Raw genomic sequence first — 19,791 nt, 5'->3', positions numbered from 1 at the left:
GGACCTTATATATTCTAAAATGTATTATGGTTATCCTAAAAGCATTAATGGTATACTTTAAATGGTTGCAGTATCTGGTATGGAATTATATCTCAATTTTTAGAAAAATCTGGTTCCTCCATATCTTCATTACTATTTTGTGTTGTCGATCTTTTCATTTTAGCCTACTGGTGTATGTTTTCATTTTAATTTCCCTGGTGTCTAATGATATGGAATATTTTTTCATGTGCTATTATCTTTTTTTGTAAAGTGGCTGTTCAATTCTTTTGCCCACATTTAAACTGGGTTATTTTATTATTGCTCGATATAGTCATTCAATTGCTGTTGCAAATTACCCCAAAATTTAGCATCTTAGAACAGCAAACATTTATTATCTCTGAAAGATTATGAGGCTCAGGAATCGAGAGAGATGCTTCGTTGGATGGTTCTGGCACAGAGTCTTTCCTAAGGTTGTAATCAAGCTGGTGGCCGGGACTGCAGTCATCTGAATGCTCAACTAGGGCAGGAGGACCCACTCCCAAACCCACTCACAGGCTCGTCAGGCTTCAGTTTCTTGCCTTATGGGCCTCACCACGGGACTGCTCACAGTGTAGCAGCTGGCTTCCTCCAGACCAAGTCCGATCAAGAGAGAACACCACCAAGACAGAAGTCATAGTATTTTTTATAACCTAACCTTGGATGTGACAAACCATCACTACTGCCTTTTCTATTGGTCATGCGGGCCACCTCTGATAGAGTGTGGAAGGGAACTACATGAAGGTGTGAGTACCAGGAGGCAGGGATCATTGAAGCCTGTTGAGAGGCTGGCTACGGCTCTTAAATATTTTTTTTTCCTTCTCCCACTGCCAATTAATCATCAATGTATACTAATTAATTCTTTTGAAACATCTCTCATGCCCTATTCACCTAACACCACAATACCATTCTAGTACCCACATGTAACTCATTCCAAGTTGAATTTCTCTCTCTCTCTCTCTCTCAACCATCACATCTTTCAATTCACTGTGCTTTAGTGACAACAAATCTTCCAAAGATACAACTTTAGACCAATTATTCAGGAGGTAAATAGTCCCACAATTGTCTATAGCTATGTTGTCCAATACTAGACACATGTGGCTATTGAACACTTGAAGTACAGCTTGTGTACCTGAGGAACTGAATTTTTTAAATTTAAATTTAACAATTGAAGCAGTAAAAAATATTTTTTTATTGCTGACCAGATGGTGTCTCAGTGGATACAGCATTGGCCTGGGATGCTGAGGATCCAGGTTCAAAACCTTGAGGTCACTGGCTGGAGCATGGGATCATAGACATGACCCTCATGGTTGCTGGCTTGAGCCCAAAGGCCACTGGCTTGAAGCCCAAGGTCGATGTCTTGAGTCCAAGGTCAATGGCTTGAACAAGGGGTCACTCACTCTGCTGGAGCCCCCAGTCAAGTCTCATATGAGAAAGCAATCAATGAACAACTAAGATGCCGCAGTAAAGAATTGATGCTTTTCATCTCTCTCCCTTCCAGCCTGTCTGTCCCTGTCTCTCCTTCCCTCTCTCTCTCTCTTTCCAAAAAAAAAAAAAAATTGTACAAGTTTCACATGCACAATTCTACAACACATCTTCTTCCACCTTTTTTCTTCACACCTGTTGGAAGGGTGCTGAAACCCACTCATTTAACCTTCTTTTCACACTTGAATTTCCCGAAATTTTGCAAAGTGGTATTTTGTAGGAGGAGAGTTTGACACTTATGTTCTTCTTTGCCAAAGCCACAAGGCAAGACTCTAACCTACAACTATCTCACTGGTCCCTACATCAAGGCTGTGTGTGCTGACTTCAGGGCACCACAGGATGAACGGAAAATAGAACACCTGCAGCAAGTTCTAGATATCTTCCCCAAAAAATGAAACTGGGTCATCCAACTGGAGACTAAAATAAGGCATCAGTCAGTATTATTAACCAAAATTGAGGAAAATAGACCTTACATCCAGTAACTCTAGCGGACTATGTTAATCTCAACTTACAGACCCCCCAAAGTGTATCAACATCATCTGTTATGTAGAACAAGGTTGAGTTATGATGCTGTGGGGCCTATGACCCAGCAGCACCTTTCTTAAGGCATTTACCATTTTCTCCTTTGTGCTATAGACATGGACTCCAGGGTTTTGGAGATGCCCAAGACTGAGTAATGAAATATGGATCCTCTCCCTGCCCTCTTGCTCAATAATCAAAGCAAATTACATAAGCCCTTTGCAACATGAATAAGCATAGTTTGGTCTAATGGATATTAAGACATTGAAAAATCAATTAATAAACACCCACTGCATACTGTCAGCCACTCCAGTCACTCTAGCCCTACGTGGGCATTGCTCAGGAAACCAGCCTGGTACTCACCAGCCAGCTGGCCAGAGGTACCTACACTAGTCCACATCCCCTTGTGTTCATGGTGGGCCAGGTCCTTTTAGGGGAGCTGGTACCCTGGCAATACTGCTTGCATACTAATGCATCTGCTTGGTGCCCAGAGCCTGCTCCTTCCTTGGCTGAGACTGTTGGCTGCAGGCTGCCATACCCTGTGTTCAATATTAAATATCACAGCTGTTCAACAATTTGAATATTACCCTTGTCCTTTTGTAGACTTGTGCTAATTATTGTGTGCAATCAAATAGTACAGGCAGGTCCCAGGTTACGAACGAGATAAGTTCTGTAGGTTTATTATTAAGCTGAATTTTTACGTAAGTTGAAATAGGTACATTTAGCCATTAAATGCAACTTAGATCTTTGTCTTAAACATAGTATTTATTTTTACCTTTCTGTGCATATAAATACTTAAACATTTTCAAATACAACCTTAAACAATCTTGAACAATGCAGAAGATGATGGGCTTGTTGGAGAAGATGGGACTGGTGTTAGAGTCAGGGTTTGATTCTGCTGCTGGAGTCAGTTTCTTGAAGTAGGCATCAAAGGAGGTTTGTACAGAGCTTTTCTTTTCCTCATCATTAATGGCCTGGTAGCATCTCAGGCCTTTGGTAATTGTACGGTATACTTTGGTGAACCTCTCTGTATCAGGACCTTGCTCCTCTAACTTTGCCATTCCTGTTTCAATGAAATGAAAAGCGTCAGCTTCTATTGTAGAAATGTTTTTGGTTCTGGAGTTTCTAGGACCTTGTTTTCTTCCCTAAATGCCAGGGGTCCCCAAACTACGGCCCCGTGGCTGCATGCAGCCCCCTGAGGCCATTTATCCGGCCCCCGCCAAACTTCCGGAATTGGCACCTCTTTCATTGGTGGCTATTTGAATCAACATACTGGGCATGGATACTGGTTGATAATCTGAGAAATAATAAACCATCATTGTGTGTCAAACCCACATAATCTTGGAACGCATGAACATCCCCCATATCCAAACAGGTGATTAAATTAGGAAATGGCAGACAATCCACAAGTCTGCATGAGATTCCATGTGACCAGGGAAAGAAGATTGAAAAGAAAGGGTACCCAGATGTAGCTCACACAGTACTACTTCCGGTGATGTGGGACGCACGTGTCACGGCTCCGGAAGCGTGTCATATCACTTGTTACGGCTAGCAGTGACAAATATGAAACCAGACATTGACCGTCTCATTAGCCAAAAGCAGGCCCATAGTTCCCATTGAAATACTGGTCAGTTTGTTGATTTAAATTTACTTGTTCTTTATTTTAAATATTGTATTTGTTCCCGTTTTGTTTTTTTACTTTAAAATAAGATATGTGCAGTGTGCATAGGGATTTGTTCATAGATTTTTTTATAGTCCGGCCCTCCAATGGTCTGAGGGACAGTGAACTGGCCCCCTGTGTAAAAAGTTTGGGGACCCCTGCTAAATACTATCATCTGCTGCTCTAGTTCCATAATGTCTTCAATGGTTAGTTCTTTGCCATTGTAGTTGAGTAGTTCTATGATATCATTTTCACTGATGTCCAACTGCAGTTGATTACCAATAGCCCTTCTGGAACCTCATTCATAAGTTTGAGTTGTACATTAAGTCCAATGTTTGTAACATGAAACTTACTGCACTGGACCTTATGCGTATAGTGCAGTTATTGAAAGCGTTATAGAGGCAGAACTTGGATCTGAAAATTCTTAGAAATTGAGCTACATCTGGGTACCCTTTCTTCTCAATCTCCTTCTTTCCCTGGTCATATGGAATCTCATGCAGACTTGTGGATTGTCTGCCATTCCCTAATTTAATCACCTGTTTGGATATGGGGGATGTTCATGCGTTCCAAGATTATGTGGGTTTGACACACAATGATGGTTTATTTCTCAGATTATCAACCAGTATCCATGCCCAGTATGTTGATTCAAATAGCCACCAATAAAGAGAAGATCATTAATAAAATAGAAAATTTAAAAACAAATATGGTTTCTTTTAGAAAAGTTTATATATATGTATAGAAACATTCTAGAAGAATATATGTTCAAAATGTTAACAGTGGTTATTCTTGGGTGATGGTGGGAATATGGGTAACTCAGTACTTCTCTATCATTATTTATATTTTCTATTGTTTTTCTTGAGAATAGTTGCTTTATAACAAAAATAAAAGTGGATTTAAGTAAAGAAAAATATATTGCATAAATCATATTATATTTTTCTTTATAAGTAATTCCCAAAATACTTTTCAGATGAGTTTTGTCTTTACTACTTGCACTGGGTTTCTAGTGAGCTGTCACTAGGTGGAGACTATGTCAGCTTATTGAAAGGCTTATGTTTTTCCATAAGGTAGTCCCTCCAAATCAGATTTCTTAGAAAAAAGCTTTTATACACTTTATAATTTTGATATATTGCATGTCAAATGATGTCCCCAATAATTGAAATAAATATACATACATAACACTTAACAATGTAAAACATAATTCTGACATTATTTTCAAAGAACATAAGCCTTGGTACATAGTAATAGTACAATGCCTATTTGCATATTTCTAATATGCAATGTCAAATTTTCATTATTTAAAAATATGCTTATTATACAGCTACAGTCTTGAGCACCTCAGTTTAGCAATAGATATTTTAAATTACCACTAAAACATCCCCAAATGAGTAAATCAACCTGCCCTACCAGTTTAGTAAATTGGGTTACCAATCTTGTGATGTTAGCAAGTCCCATGAGGAAGATCTTTTGTAATAATTATGACCTTTAAACTCTTCTGGGTTTCCATAGAGTTGTTTGTACGGGTGTGCAACAATAATATGTAATTAGATTAAAAGTTTTTAAAGTAGGCAAATGTTCCCCCGATGAACATTAGGTTACCTAATATTTGTTTTTTCTTTGGGGGAGGAGAAATAAAATCAAATGAATGTCAAAATAATATGGTTTCTCATTCATGGGTAAACTTTGAGTCCTTTCAGAGTCACTTTTATATTTTTCTGGTGTTTGGTTGGTGAGGTTTTCTACTGTTCTTAATGCTATCTCCCTATGGAAGATAAGAAAGGGTTAAGGAAAGAGAAAACTGTAAATATCAGTATTCTGTGCAGCTACGATCTCAGAAACCCTTCAGATTCTTGCCTCCAAACACTAAACTGAAAAAGAAAAATGACTCATCCCATGATATTAGTGGTAAAATCAGTTGATATTTATATAATCCATGCCTATATTTAAGAGCAAAAGAGTCAGAGTATCCCTCTCTAGTTGGCTCAGTGGTAGAGCATTGGCCTGGCATGTGGGTGTCCTGGGTTTGATTCCCAGTCAGGGCACACAGGAGAAGCAGATGGGTGCTTCTCCACCCCTCCCCCTCTCCTTTTTCTCTATCTCTCTCTTCCCCTCCCGCAGCCAAGGCTCCATTGGAGCAAAGTTGGCCCTGGGGCTGAGGATAGCTCCATGGCCTCCGCCTCAGGCGCTGGAATGGCTCCAGTTGCAATGGAGGAATGCCCCAGATGACAGAGCATCCCCCCCTTGTGAGTATGCTGGGTGGATTCTGGTAGGGCACATGCGGGAGTCTGTCTCTCTGCCTCCCGGCTTCTCATTTCAGAAACACACACACACACACAGAGTCAGAAAATACAAAAACGAAAAAGAGAAAGCAAAATGTCAGTGAAAGCAGTGTTTAGAGTATGTTATTTAGATTCAATATAGAAGAAATAGGAAATAATTTAAAACTGATGAAAGATTTATAGTAAATGGCGACATCAAAGATTTTTTTTTGTTGTTGCCTAACCTGTGGCGCATTGACCTGGAATGCTAAGGTCACTGGTTTGAAACCTCAGGCTTGCCTGGTCAAGACACATATGAGTTGATGCTTCCCGTTCTTCGCTCACCCTTCTCTCTCTCTTTCTTCTCTTTAAAGTCAATAAATAATATCTTTTTAAAAAGAGAAAGATTTCCTTTGTCAAGTTTTAACTTTTGCTTTCAACAACAAAAAATTAGAGACTGCTCCTGCTATATACTGATCTCCTAGACTCTGGAGTATGTTGAGGACAAGCCACCATACTCTTTTATAAGGAATGGAGAGGAGGAGACCAAAAATGAAAGTGGAGAAGTAAATGGTGATTCCTCATCTTAATAGCAAGCAATGATCTGCAACTTTCATTTAACTCATTGGTCCCAACAGAAGCATCTGCTGATCTCTATTTGTTGCTATTTTCACAATAAAATTTAACTGTGGATGTCAGTAAGATATTTTTAACTTTTCTTGTGGAAAACTGTGTACAAAGAAAGAAACAATGTGAAGTAAGTACAAAAAAAAGAACAGGAGAAAAGTGTATGTTCTTTCTAATTATCCAATGTTTTCTTTCCATTTATAGAATTTAATTTGTAGAAACACAAGATTAATCACAATTAGCAAGCATTTCAATGTCAGAATATTCTATTTAAAAAAAAACTTGTGAAAAGCATTTATGATCTAAGATGCAATATGTGAAGGCATTTTAAAAGCTAAAGTTATTTCTAAGTTGCGAAGTAGTAGGGGTAATAGTAATAGTGCCATGGGTGCAAATATATTTAATTTATCTCCAAACATTACCTAAATAATGAAGCACCTTATATATCACAGAAGGAAGTCACCTAACAAGTTAAAAACCATATAATCAGCATAGGATAAGTCTACTTCTTGTCTTCTCTTGCCTTTTCTTTCTCTTGTTGGGTTAAGATTTTACCAGAATGAGGTGTGGAGGAGACATAATGAGTGTGTTTTAAGAAAAAAATTTTGATTTTGTGTGTAGAATTTTAAGGAAGCTACTTAAATTTTTATTTTGAATGCTTAAGAAATTAATACACTATTGCCTGTGAAATTAATTTCATTTCATATTGGCCATGTAATATCCCAAAGATAGATTTAAAAAATTGTTGACAGTTCTAAAAATAAAGCAAGGCAACTATTCCAAAGCAAATTATGCAAAAGCAATAAGCAATCAGGATGTAACATTTGAGATAACAAAGTTTGCAATAAAGTGATTTGACGAACTAAAGAGTTATCAGGGAGGACCCAACAACAAATTGATTTTAGGGTCTTCCATAGATAGCTAAAATAAACAAGAAAATATTCAGGAAAGCTTAAGAATTGAAGGAAATGACTCATTGGTGATATGCTTGCTCCAGGGGATAACCTTTGTCCTGAACAGCACAAAACTCTACATCTAATCAGCAGGCACTAGGCTGGGCAGTTTACTCAAGGATGTTCAGATGAAGCGTAGGGAAAGGCAATACAATGTCCCTTCGCTGAACTTTTTGCTCTCAGATTCCAGTCTTTAATTCCCTTGAGTTAGAGGGAAAGTCAGGTCCTAAGGATCCATATATTTCAAGCTTGTATTACATTTTACATCTGGAAATTCAGTAAGAGACACTTCTGTGAAAAGATAAGTGGGAAAAAAAAAAGACAACCAGTGTTTTATGAAGTTTAACAAATATACACTGTGTGTGTGGATGTGTGTGCACGCGCATGCATGTGTACAATATGATAAAATTTTTAAAAATTACTTAGGTCCAGTGAAACCTTGTTGGAGAGAAGCTTATATTTCTACACATTACAAAGTAACTATAAATATATCTGCATGACTTGTTCTAGAAATTTTTCCTTTGATTTAGATATCTCAGCTACATGTGGTCCTCAATAACATATTCAACTCCCCCTAGTTTATGTAATTTAGTAAACTAACACTTTAAGAAAAACTTGAGTTTTAAGCATTTTATCACAAATGTTAATAATTCCTTCCCTAGATTTTTTAAATATTATAGAGATGCTTAGTTTTCATGAGAGTAATTCAGTCTTTTCTAAGGTAAGTATAAATGAGTTATACTAGTTAGTCACTTAAAAGAAACACAAGACTGTGCAATCTGGTGCTAGGATCTATTACAACTAAATCAATTCAAATCTCGTCCGAGTGTAGGTGACCTACATTTCTCCCTATTTGTAAACTACCCGATGTCCTATGGGTCTGGTCATTTTTTTATATGCTTAACAGAAGAGATATAGATGCAAAATGCTACAAAACTTATTTTAATCCAGTAATTAAACAATACAATCAAAACCAATTTCAAGTTTGCAACAGCTGGTGTCAGTGCCAGCCATGCAGTGTTGATCTATGTGACAATTGGTGACTTCAATGCTAGTTTGATATAACACTAACAGATTGAGTCTAGAAAGGCTCTGAGAGCCGACTACTGACACTGCTATGGTTGTCCCTGTAGAGGCCTTGGCTAATGTGTCATTAAAAATCATATTTCAAAAGAATACTTAATACATAGTGAAATGCTCTTACATGATTAAAATACAGTTTGCCTGACCAGGCGGTGGCACAGTGGATGGAGTGTCGGACTGGGATGCAGAGGACCCAGGTTCGAGACCCCGAGGTCACCAGCTTGAGCGCGGGCTCATCTGGCTTGAGCAAAGCTCACCAGCTTGGACCCAAGGTCTCTGGCTAGAGCAAGGGATTACTCAGTCTGCTATAGCCCCACGGTCAAGGCACATATGAGAAAGCAATCAATGAACAACTAAGGTGTCCCAACAAAAAACTAATGATTGATGCTTCTCATCTCTCTCCATTCCTGTCTGTCTGTCCCTGTCTATCCCTCTCTCTGACTCTCTCTCTGTCTCTGTAAAACAAAAAACAAACAAAAAACAGTTTACAAAACAATATGTTTAGCAATGTGTGGTTTTTTTTGTTGTTGTTGTTTTGGGTTTTTTTTTCATTTTTCTGAAGCTGGAAACAGGGAGAGATAGTCAGACAGACTCCCGCATGCGCCCGACCGGGATCCACCCGGCACGCCCACCAGGGGGCGACGCTCTGCCCACCAGGGGGCGATGCTCTGCCCATCCTGGGCGTCGCCATGTTGCGACCCTCCTGGGTGTCGCCATATTGCGACCAGAGCCACTCTAGCGCCTGGGGCAGAGGCCACAGAGCCATCCCCAGCGCCCGGGCCATCTTTTTTGCTCCAATGGAGCCTTGGCTGGGGGAGGGGAAGAGAGAGACAGAGAGGAAGGCGCGGCGGAGGGGTGGAGAAGCAAATGGGCGCTTCTCCTATGTGCCCTGGCCGGGAATCGAACCCGGGTCCTCCGCACGCTAGGCCAACGCTCTACTGCTGAGCCAACCAGCCAGGGCTAGCAATGTTTATTTTAAAAATACATACGTATATATATACACACAGAGAAGATGGGAAGTTATACGCCAAACTGTGAACAGTTATAGTATTTCGGGTGGGTTTTGATTCCTTCTTTATGTTTTTTCACATTTTTTGCAAAGTTTCCACAAACTTTTCTTTATAATGCATCGCTTTTATAATCAGAAAAATCAATTAAATATAGTTAATAAATTTCATATGAAAGAATAAAGATTAAAAATATTTTGAAACAGCCTGATGAGGCAGTAGTGCAGTGGATAGAGCGCAGACCTGGGACATTGAGGAACCAGATTTGAAACCTGGAGGTTGTTGACTTGAGTGCAGGCTCATCCAGCTTGAGCATGGGCTCATCTGACCTGAGCATGATCTCACCAGCTTACGTGCAGGGTTGCTGGCTTGAGCGTGGGATGATAAACATGACCCCGTGATTGCTGGCTTGAGCCCAAAAGTTGCTGGCTTGAAGCCCAATGTTGCTGGCTTGAGCAAGAGGTCACTTGTTCTGCTGGAGCCCCCGGATCAAGACACATACAAGAAAGCAATCAATAAACAACTAAAGTGCCACAACAAGTTGATGCTTCTCATCTCTCTCCCTTCCTGTCTGTCCCTGTCCAACCTAAAGAAATACAATAGACACTTAATATTTATGAAGGATATATTCTCTAGACTCTTGGATCCTCCAAATTGGTGTTTTTAAATTATGTTCCAAGGAGCCCCGGGGTCTGCAGAGGTATACCAGAGTCTGCCTCGAAGATAAGGAAGAAGGTTCCCCCAACCCTGCATGTGACCTTCATCTCATTCATGTATTAGGCTCTATATAAGAATATTTTCTTAAAGATCCCACTGAAAGCATAAAAATTTGAACACCACTGTCCTGTACTATATGAATTCTTCATTAAAATGCAACGGAGTGTTACTTCTCAAAAAACTACTGGAGAAGTGATGAACAATAGCGTGTTACATTCCCAAACATTGGTCTCACAGTAACTCAAATTCCTGCTTCAGGAAACTTGTAAATTTTTCTATGAATTGCCTTGCAAAAAGTCAAAACCTGCCTGACCTGGGTGGCGCAGTGGATAAAGTGTCGACCTGGAACACTGAGGTTACTGGTTCAAAACCGCGGGCTTGCCTGGTCAAGGCACATATGGGAGTTGATGCTTCCTGCTCCTTCCCCCTTCTCTCTCTCCTCTCTCTCTAAAAGTGAATAAATAAAAAAAAATTTTTTTTAATTAAAAAAAAAAAAGTCAAAACCTCAGATGCAAAATCTGAAACTATCTAGGGCCTGTTGCACAATAAATAAAAAATTTGTATTTTATGGCGACCACCAGTGCTCTTTAATATATCAGTCTGTCTTAACAGAAACCAACTTCCACTGAGATGTTTCAACAGGAGAGATTTTATTGAAGGGACTATTTACAGACATTTCAGTGTGAATTAGGGTTTGGGTGGGTGAAGGGAAACAATACCACCTGGAGATGATGAGACATAGACAGTATTCAGTCTCCTACAACAGAAGCTATTCCCACCAGGAGGGCTGAAGGGATAAGGTGAGGAAGTCAAATGAGCAGAGCAGTGAAGGGGAAGCTGCCTTGCAAGAGCCTGAAAGGACCAAAGCAGGAGAACAGGAGGGAAGAAATAACCCAGCTTTTCTTTTTTTCCACACTCCAACATATTGTTGACCTTACCCATTGGCCAACCCTACCTGAAAGCCAGCTGGCAAGAGAGCCCAGAGAAAATCACCTGTAGACATTCTGCCTTCTGAGGCACAGTCTGGCAGAGATGTATGTATAGAAAATGGTTCTGGCAGAGAGCAAGTTGAAAATAGCCAGCAAGTTCATAATAGTGGAATACAGTATTGGGAAACCAGATGCCCAATAATAGAGGAATGTTTAACTAAATGATAGTATTAATCATGTTCCAATTAAGTAAATAATGTTACCTAGGAGACTATTATGCATTCCAGGAGCCCATCTGGGGGAATAGATTCAGGAAAAATTTTCTCAAATTGGAAATTAAGTGCTTTTTGTTGTCACCCAAGCAAAGTTACTTGCATTTTTGTTATATACAAAAACAATATATTTATATATTCACTCTAGAAACATTCACACAATAAAAAAACCCAAATATCTACAATATCACCCCCACCCCAAGGCCACTATCAACATCTTACTGTGTTTATATCTTTTAGATCTTGTTCTATCCATATATATACATATAATTATATTGTATTTGTGATGACAACACATTCTTTTGTAAACTGTATTTTTCCACTCAAATCACAAATACTTTCTGATGCAATAAACATCACTCTGTACCTTTTAAAAATATTTAAAACCTTTACAAAACTTGTTTCCTCTTGTCTGGTAACTAGTTTCTGTCCTCAGTCACCTGGTTTGTGCTCTCCTTCAGCAATTACGAAATGCACTGTATGATGAGCTTTCGGGTAGTCTATCTACTCTCTACACACATTACTGCCCTCGGGCCGGTTCAGACCGCAGCCTGTTTTCTACAGCCCTGAAAAGCTAATAGCTTTCATATTTTTCAAAGGTTAAAAGAAGGACACACAGAAAAAGAACAGAGACAAATGTGGCTTGCAAAGCCTAAAGTGTTTACTGTCTGAGCTTTTGTAGAAAACATTTGTCAATCCCTGTATTATGAATTCCAAGAAATACTATTTTTGAGTCAAAGGGTGTGAACATTTTTTGAAGCTTTTACTTCGTTCTCCAAATTGCCCTCCAGAAACACTGAAGCAATTTATGTCCTTCTCGGCATTAGCTTGGCCATTTGCCATACAGCCTGCCTCAAGGGTCACTGGCCCAAAACGTCAGTTAGCTTTGAATGTTTCTTTGTTCTCAATCAATTTGATGGTGCATTATCAATTTAAGTTTTCGCTTCCCTTAAAAATATGTTTGGCCATTTTCTTTCTTGACTTCATTTACATTTTTTCCCATTAAAAAAATCCCAGCATATATTTCTTTGTAAGATCTCTTTATTAAATAAGTATGTCACCCTTTTTTTGGGGGGGGGACAGAGATGGAGAGAGTCAGAGAGAGGGACAGATAGGGACAGAGAGATAGGAAGAGAGAGAGATGAGAAGCATCAATTCTTTGTTGCAGCACCTTAGTTGTTCATTGATTGCTTTCTCATATGTGCCTTGGTGCCTTGATGGGGGTGGGGGGGGAACAGCAGACTGAGTAACCCCTTGCTCGAGCCAGCGATCTTGGGCTCAAGCTGGTGAGCTTTGCTCAAACCAGATGAGCCCGTGCTCAGGCTGGCGACCTCGAGGTCTTGAACCTGGGTCCTCCGTGTCCCAATCTGATGCTTTATCCACTGCACCACTGCCTGGTCAGGCTCACCCTTTTATTCTTTGTATATATTGCAAATTTTTTGATAATGTTTATTTAACTTTTAATATTATTTAACAGGGCTTTTGATGACAGCAGCTAAAAATTTTATAGTCAAGTCTGCCACTTTTATAATTTTGCCCAATAGTTCATGCTTACTTTAAGATGAAAAACAATTCACTTATATTTTCTCATTGCACTTTAAAGTCACTAAAAAAAATGTAAACCTTTCAATCTTGCTCAAATTTAGTGTCTGAGAAAGGTTTTTAAAACATGAATAGGTAATATAATGTGAGTCCTGGAGTCATATTGCTGGGTTTAAATTTGGCCTCACTATATGCTACATATTTGAATAAATTACTTAACCTCTGTAAGTCACAGTTTTATACTTTATTAAATGGAGATCATAGTAACACCTACCATAGGGTTGATGGAAGAATGGACAGTTCTAGAATACAAAAAACATTTAGCACAGTGCCATTAGCAGTTATTATGGCAGTAGGAAATACTCCAGGCAAAAGAAATAATGTGCATAAAGGTACAAAAAGTTGTGCATTTAGGAAACTAGATGTGTAATGGTAAAATGGGGTGCCAAGCGTGAGGGGCAGGGTGACAGATGAGAGGGGATATGGGCTGTGAAGGACAGGCCCAGGAGCTTGGTTTTGATATTAGCAGAAACTGGGAACCAATGAGGGCTTTTAACCAAGCAAGAAACCCACTGAAATGTGCAGTGTAGGATGACCTCTGTGGCAACAAAGTGGATAATGGACCAGATTCAGAATGTCAATCATATTGCTGTGTCGCAATAACAGCAATCTCCTGCTCCATCCTCTAAATTCCTGTTCTCTACAGGCAGTCTTTCGCCTTCTAACTATTCTATTTGCCTCTTTACTTCTCAATATCATTTAATCTGTTTCTTTAACTTTTAAATTTTGTCATCATAGATATGATTGTGAGATTAATTAATAAACAATACCGGTGGGGACAGACCTAATGGATGAATTTGGGAGAGAAGATAGAATCAATCTGACTCCTACTGAGTGAGAGTTTGGGAATAAAATGGGGGAGGGGTAGAAGAGGAGGAGTTGTTCCAAATTAGAGACCCCACAGAAGCAGGCTGGAAGCAAAAAGATAGTGCCCTTTAGGAGATTTCAAGTGTTTTCTTTCTTTCTCTCTTTTAGAGAGAGAGAGAGATGAGAAGCATCCACTGATAGTTGAGTCATTTTAGTTGTTCACAGATTGCTTCTCGTATGTGCCTTGGGGGGGAGGGTTGCTCAAGTAGAGCCAGTGACGTCTTGCTCAAGCTAGTGACCTCCAGCTAAAGTCATCAACTTTGGGCTTCAAGCCAGCAACCTTTGGGCTCAAGCCAATGACTTCATGTTGATGATCACATGCTCAAACCTGTGACCCTGCACGCAAGCAGGATGAGCACCCGCCCCTCAAGCCAGCACCCTCTGGGTTTTGAACTTGGGGCCTCGTAGAGCATAGACCGGGGAGCTCAGAGGCCCATTCGACACTCTAAACACTCCACCACCATGGGTCAGGGTAGGAGATGTAAAGTTTAAAGCACCATTTCCTACAGCGTGACAAGTCAAGTACCGCCCCAGGCTTCTGCCTTGGTGTTTCTTCACTGCTCTGAGGCAGTCTTGGGTGGTATGTGGAAATGTAGGTCTGAAAACCTGCCAGCCAGAACTTTAAAACAAAGCTTTCCAAATTCATGCCATGGAAAGAGTTACAGGCATGTAGATATTGGTCTCCCCAACCCTCCAGTTGGGAGGGCACAGTCACTCCTGTGTACCCTGGTTTGGGCCTTGCAGACATTACCATTCCCTGGGTGTGCTGTGAAGTGGGGTATATGAAGCACTGCGTCACAAGGCCCATGTCCTCATAGACAACATTCAGCCTGCTGGGCTGGCTGTCAGATCCTTCTACTCAAAACTTTGTTGCCTTTTAAAAATTTCTACTGCTTTCCCTACCCTATCATCACCCATTTCTGGCCTCACCCACCACTTACAACTATCTCTGAGGTATACTCAATAGCACAGTTTAAAGGGTTCAGGAGAGAGTTGCTCCTGCCCAGACGTGAGCACTGTTCAGGTGGCACTAAGCCCAGGCCTTATAAGGCAAGCACCCAGGGGACATTGCTCTGGTTTGAAGAACAACCCACTTGACGTTTCTGTTCCAACAATGGGGCTCGATTGCCACGGGCAGGAAGTCCATCTTAACAGCTGCCAACTCTCTGTCAAACCCATAATCCTCCCAAAAAGTACAGAAGAACCGAGGTGGATTTTAAAAGCAAACTTGTGGGCACTGCAAGAACAAAAACAGTGGATTAGGTGACTCTGGAGCCCTTGTCTTGCCGGCACTCCCCTCTGAATCATCACGCTCCACTTGTGACGTCGCAGGCACCCGGCTCCTGCTGCCGTGGGATGCCCTCGCCTGCCCCGGGAGCCTCAAGGCGTCACTACGCGGTTCCACGCAGGTCCGGGGAGGCGAGGGGGGTGGCGTGGCGGATGCAGAGGCTGGCGAACCAGGCCCGGCGAAGCAGCGCGCAGCCGGCCTCACTTTCCTCTCCGATGACCTCCGCCGTGTTCCCCGCCCCTTGCCTGCGGCCAGCCGCCAGGCGCCCCTCCGCTAGCCTCCGGTGCCCCGCCACCTCTTCTTTCTCCGCATTTTCCTCCTCCTCCTCCCCCGCCCCTTCCGTTTCTTAAGGGAAAGGCTGCAGCCTCCTTCTGGGCTCCGCATCCCTGGCTTAGCTCACACGATTTCCTCCTTACGCCCCTTCGCCCCGGCGCCAGAACTCTCCTCGGATCTCTCCCTGATCGAGGCCGACAGCACAGTCCCGATCGCCTCTCCGGACCGCAGGTGAGTAAATCTGGGCCTGGAGGGCTCTCTGCCTCTCCACGCGGCCTGTGATGACCTCGGTCTGCGGCAGCGAGGCTGCGCCCGGACCGGCTCACCGCGCACTGCTGCTGCAACCAGCCAGGCAGAGGAGCTCGCGGGTCCTGTGGCCCCCTCGGCCACAACCACCCGAAAGGAGTAGAGAGTAGGAAGAAAGATTAGCAAACCACTTTTTAAAAATTGATCATCAGCATTTCTAGGTCGAAGGAGCCGATCTGACAGTTGTCGAGGGCAGTGGCCCAGGTTCAACAGGTAGGTGGCGGAGCTGTCAAACGCCCCTGGGTTTTGCTTTGAGAGATGCTTTCTGAGAGTCCATAGCCCCTGGCTGCCGCTACCGACCTACTAGATGAGTATAAAATAAACACGATGGAACTATGTTTAGAAAAGTCTTTACCTCCTTGCTTTTGATTCTCTGCATTTTGAAAGGCGGTTTTGTGGGATGTGCATAACTGGTGTGGCCAGCTGAGAGAAAATATTTAACATGGGTTTGGCGGAATCTTGTATACTGTTAGACACAAAGAGCAGAAAGTCCCTGGATTATTTAATACCTCCATGAGCAATACATATAAACAATCAAGGTGTATATTTTAGAGATTTCCAGTTTTCAAGCTTATTTTAAAGCTAGTGTTAAAGTTTAATAACCACTTTGGCAGACTGTGTGAATGATATTTCACTTAAAAAGAAAAGTTGGTTAAGACTGTATGACCATTCCACTTACGTTCATCCCACATGTTGAATAAAACATTTTTAGCCCCTTTTCTGTGATGCCTAGCTTTGAAACCAAAGAAATTGAAAAGGATCAGCCCTGCTCAATGTTACAATAGTCTAATGATGAAAATAATTCACTAAACTGCTATGGATTGATAACGCTATTTTTACTTTTTAAAATAGGGACCATAAAGGAAAAAATAAAGGCAATGAAAGAGTTTATTTTCTTTCTATTGATTTTTTTTTTTTTAGAGAGAGAAGAACAGGAAGAGACAGAGAAACATCGATTTGTTGTTTCAGTTATTTATGCATTGTTTGGTTGATTCCTGTATGTGCCCTGAAAGGGAATCGAACCTACAACCTTGTCATATTGGGACAATACTCTAACCCTCTCTGGGCTGAGGAATTTATTTTTTCAATGCAGGAAATTGTTTGCATTCTTATTTAGAACCTACTTTACTTTTAAGCTTTTGTCAATTTTTTTATTTTTTTTATTTTTTGTATTTTTCTGAAGTTGGAAATGGGGAGGCAGTCAGACTCCCCGCATGCACCCGACCGGGATCCACCCGGCATGTCCACCAGGGGGCGATGCTCTGTCCATCTGGGGCGTTGCTCTGTTGACCAGAGACATTCTAGCGCCTGAGGCAGAGGCCATGGAGCCTCCCCAGCGCCCGGGTCCGGGTCACCTTTGCTCCAGCGGAGCCTCGGCTGCGGGAGGGGAAGAGAGAGACAGAGAGGAAGGGGAGGGGGAGGGGTGGAGAAGCAGATGGGCGCTTCTCCTGTGTGCCCTGGCCGAAATCGAACCCGGGACTCCTGCACGCCAGGCTGACGCTCTACCACTGAGCCAACAGGCCAGGGCCTGTCAATTTTTATACTACCCTTAAAGTTACTTCTTACTTACGAAGAGGATTATGTATGATCCATAAAGTTAACATTTAATTTTTTTTTTAAGAAGGGAGGATTCTTTTTTTATATAATGTGGTTTTTTTTAATTTATTTTAGAGAGGAGAGAGAGAGAGAGAGACAAAGAGAGAGAGGAGAGAGAGACAGGGGGGAGGAGCTGGAAGCATCAACTCCCATATACCTTGACCAGGAAAGCCCAGGGTTTCGAACCGGCGACCTCAGCATTTCCAGGTCGACGCTTTATCCACTGTGCCACCACAGGTCAGGCCCATTTAATTTTTTATGTATAATAAGCTACCATTTCTTTTCAAGTGTTTGGACTAATCCACCACTTGCTTGGAAACTGCAGCTTGGTCTCATGCAATTTAGTGTGAAATATCTGATTACAGATTTAACTTAAAGCTATACTTGGGGTAGTCCAAAAAAAAAAAAAAAAAGGATATACCTGTATGCTTTGACAGTTAAGCCTATGGGAAAAAGTTATAAACTTATTTATTACATATGTATTTACCCTTTTATCTCTGTTTCTGATAACAATTGGGAAATGTTTTATTCTATTTCATCTTGTAAATTTCCTAAAAGATAATTATGTTATATAAAGTGATTAATAAAAATAAATGTCTTTCTCATTTATTAATGATTAAGATGGTTTACATTAGGACTTTTTCTGGATATGTGTCCTTATAAATGTTAAAATACAACACGTGGCAAAGTAGGTTTACAGTTGTATGGAAAATAATACAATAATTAGTAAGTAGCAATATAAGAATAAACTCACTGACCAGGCAGTGGCGCAGTAGATAGAGTGCTGACCTAGGATGCTGAGGACCCAGGTTCGAAACCCCAAGGTTGCCAGCTTGAGTGTGGGCTCATCTGGCTTGAGCGTGGGATCACTGACATGACCCCATGCTCACTAGCTTGAGCCCAAAGGTCGCTGGCTTAAGCCCGTGGTCACTGGCTTGAGTAAGGGTCACTTGTTCAGCTGTAGCCCCCTGGTCAAGGCACATATGAGAAAGCAATCAATGAATAACCAAGGTGCTGCAACTACAAGGTGAGGCTTCTCATCTCTCTTCCTTCCTGTCTGTTTGTCCCTCTCTCTCTCTGTCTTTGTCTTTCTGTCTCTCACTCACTCGCTAAAAAATAAAAATAAAAATATTAAAATCTATGTTTTGTCTACTCTCAGCTGTAAACCTACATTTGCCTCACCCTGTATTTTGAATCTCAGGATGAAGCTAATAAAATTCTCTCTGTTGATTTTCTTGTTTTGTTTTTTTTTTTTTGGTTTCAAGTTCAGAACTAAAATCAGTTTTGGTCAATAACGTTTTATTTATTTTTAACTTTTATTAATTTTTAGAGAGGAGAGAGAGAGAGAGAGAGAGAGAGAGAGAGAGAGAAGGGGGAGGGAGGAGCAGGAAGCATCAACTCCCATATGTGCCTTGACCAGGCAAGCCCAGGGTTTTGAACCGGCGACCTCAGCGTTCTAGGTCGACGCTTTATCCACTGCGCCACCACAGGTCAGGCCCATTTTATTTTTTTTAATTATTTTTATTTATTTATTTTAGAGAAGAGAGAGAGAGAGGGAGAGAGAGAGAGAAGGGGGGGAAGAGCAGGAAGCATCAACTCCCATATGTGCCTTGACTGGGCAAGCCCAGGGTTTTTAACCGGCAACCTCAGCGTTCCAGGTCGAGGCTTTATCCACTGTGCCACCACAGGTCAGGCTAGAACTAAAATCAGTGTTGACAGCACTTTGCTTCCCATGTCTAATAATTAGGGTGGAGTAGTGTTTCCCAATCTTTTTAAAATTTTACCTGGTGGTGGATAATAGTGGCTTATAAGACTCTCAAGCTGCAACTTGGGATTTTCTGAATAAAAATTTCTAAGGGAAATAAGATATTTAAAGTACACCAAAATAACTTTTTTTTTTTTTGACAGAGACAGAGAGAGTCAGAGAGAAGGACAGACAGAGACAGACACAAGAAGGGAGAGAGATGAGAAGCATCAATTCTTTTTGCAGCATCTTAGTTGTTCATTGATTGCTTTCTCATATGTGCCTTGACTGGGGAGGGGAATGGGGAGGGGTACAGCAGAGCGAGTGACCCCTTGCTCAAGCCAGTGACCTTTGGGCTCAAGCTAGCGACTATGGGGTCATGTCTGTGATCCCACACTCAAGCCAGCCACCCAGTGCTCAAGCCGGTGACCTTGGGGTTTCAAACCTGGGTCCTCCACGTCCCAATCCAATGCTCTATCCCAGGGGTCCCCAAACATTTTACACAGGGGGCCAGTTCACTGTCCCTCAGACCGTTGGAGGGCCGGACTATAAAAAAAAACTATGAACAAATCCCTATGCACACTGCATATATC

At 41.3% G+C, this 19,791-nt stretch overlaps 2 protein-coding genes across 2 annotated transcripts in view; one reads left to right on the top strand and one right to left on the bottom strand.

Annotated features, from left to right (window-relative positions):
- Nucleotides 1-3,036: 3,036 nt before the first annotated feature.
- The window catches only part of NEMP2 (nuclear envelope integral membrane protein 2), a 214,472-nt gene continuing 197,717 nt past the window's right edge, over nt 3,037-19,791 (bottom strand). The window contains exon 10 of the mRNA XM_066233142.1: nt 3,037-3,082. The gene's annotated coding sequence lies outside the window, so the exon portion shown is untranslated. The remainder of the gene's footprint in view (nt 3,083-19,791) is intronic.
- The window catches only part of INPP1 (inositol polyphosphate-1-phosphatase), a 46,915-nt gene continuing 42,283 nt past the window's right edge, over nt 15,160-19,791 (top strand). Inside the window, exon 1 of the mRNA XM_066233146.1 lies at nt 15,160-15,783. The gene's annotated coding sequence lies outside the window, so the exon portion shown is untranslated. The remainder of the gene's footprint in view (nt 15,784-19,791) is intronic.

This window comes from Saccopteryx bilineata, chromosome 5 (genome assembly GCF_036850765.1).
Source record: "Saccopteryx bilineata isolate mSacBil1 chromosome 5, mSacBil1_pri_phased_curated, whole genome shotgun sequence".
In the NCBI taxonomy this organism is placed as follows: domain Eukaryota; kingdom Metazoa; phylum Chordata; class Mammalia; order Chiroptera; family Emballonuridae; genus Saccopteryx; species Saccopteryx bilineata.
Note: the sequence above shows the minus strand (reverse complement) of the source record. Positions and strands in the feature narration are given on the sequence as shown.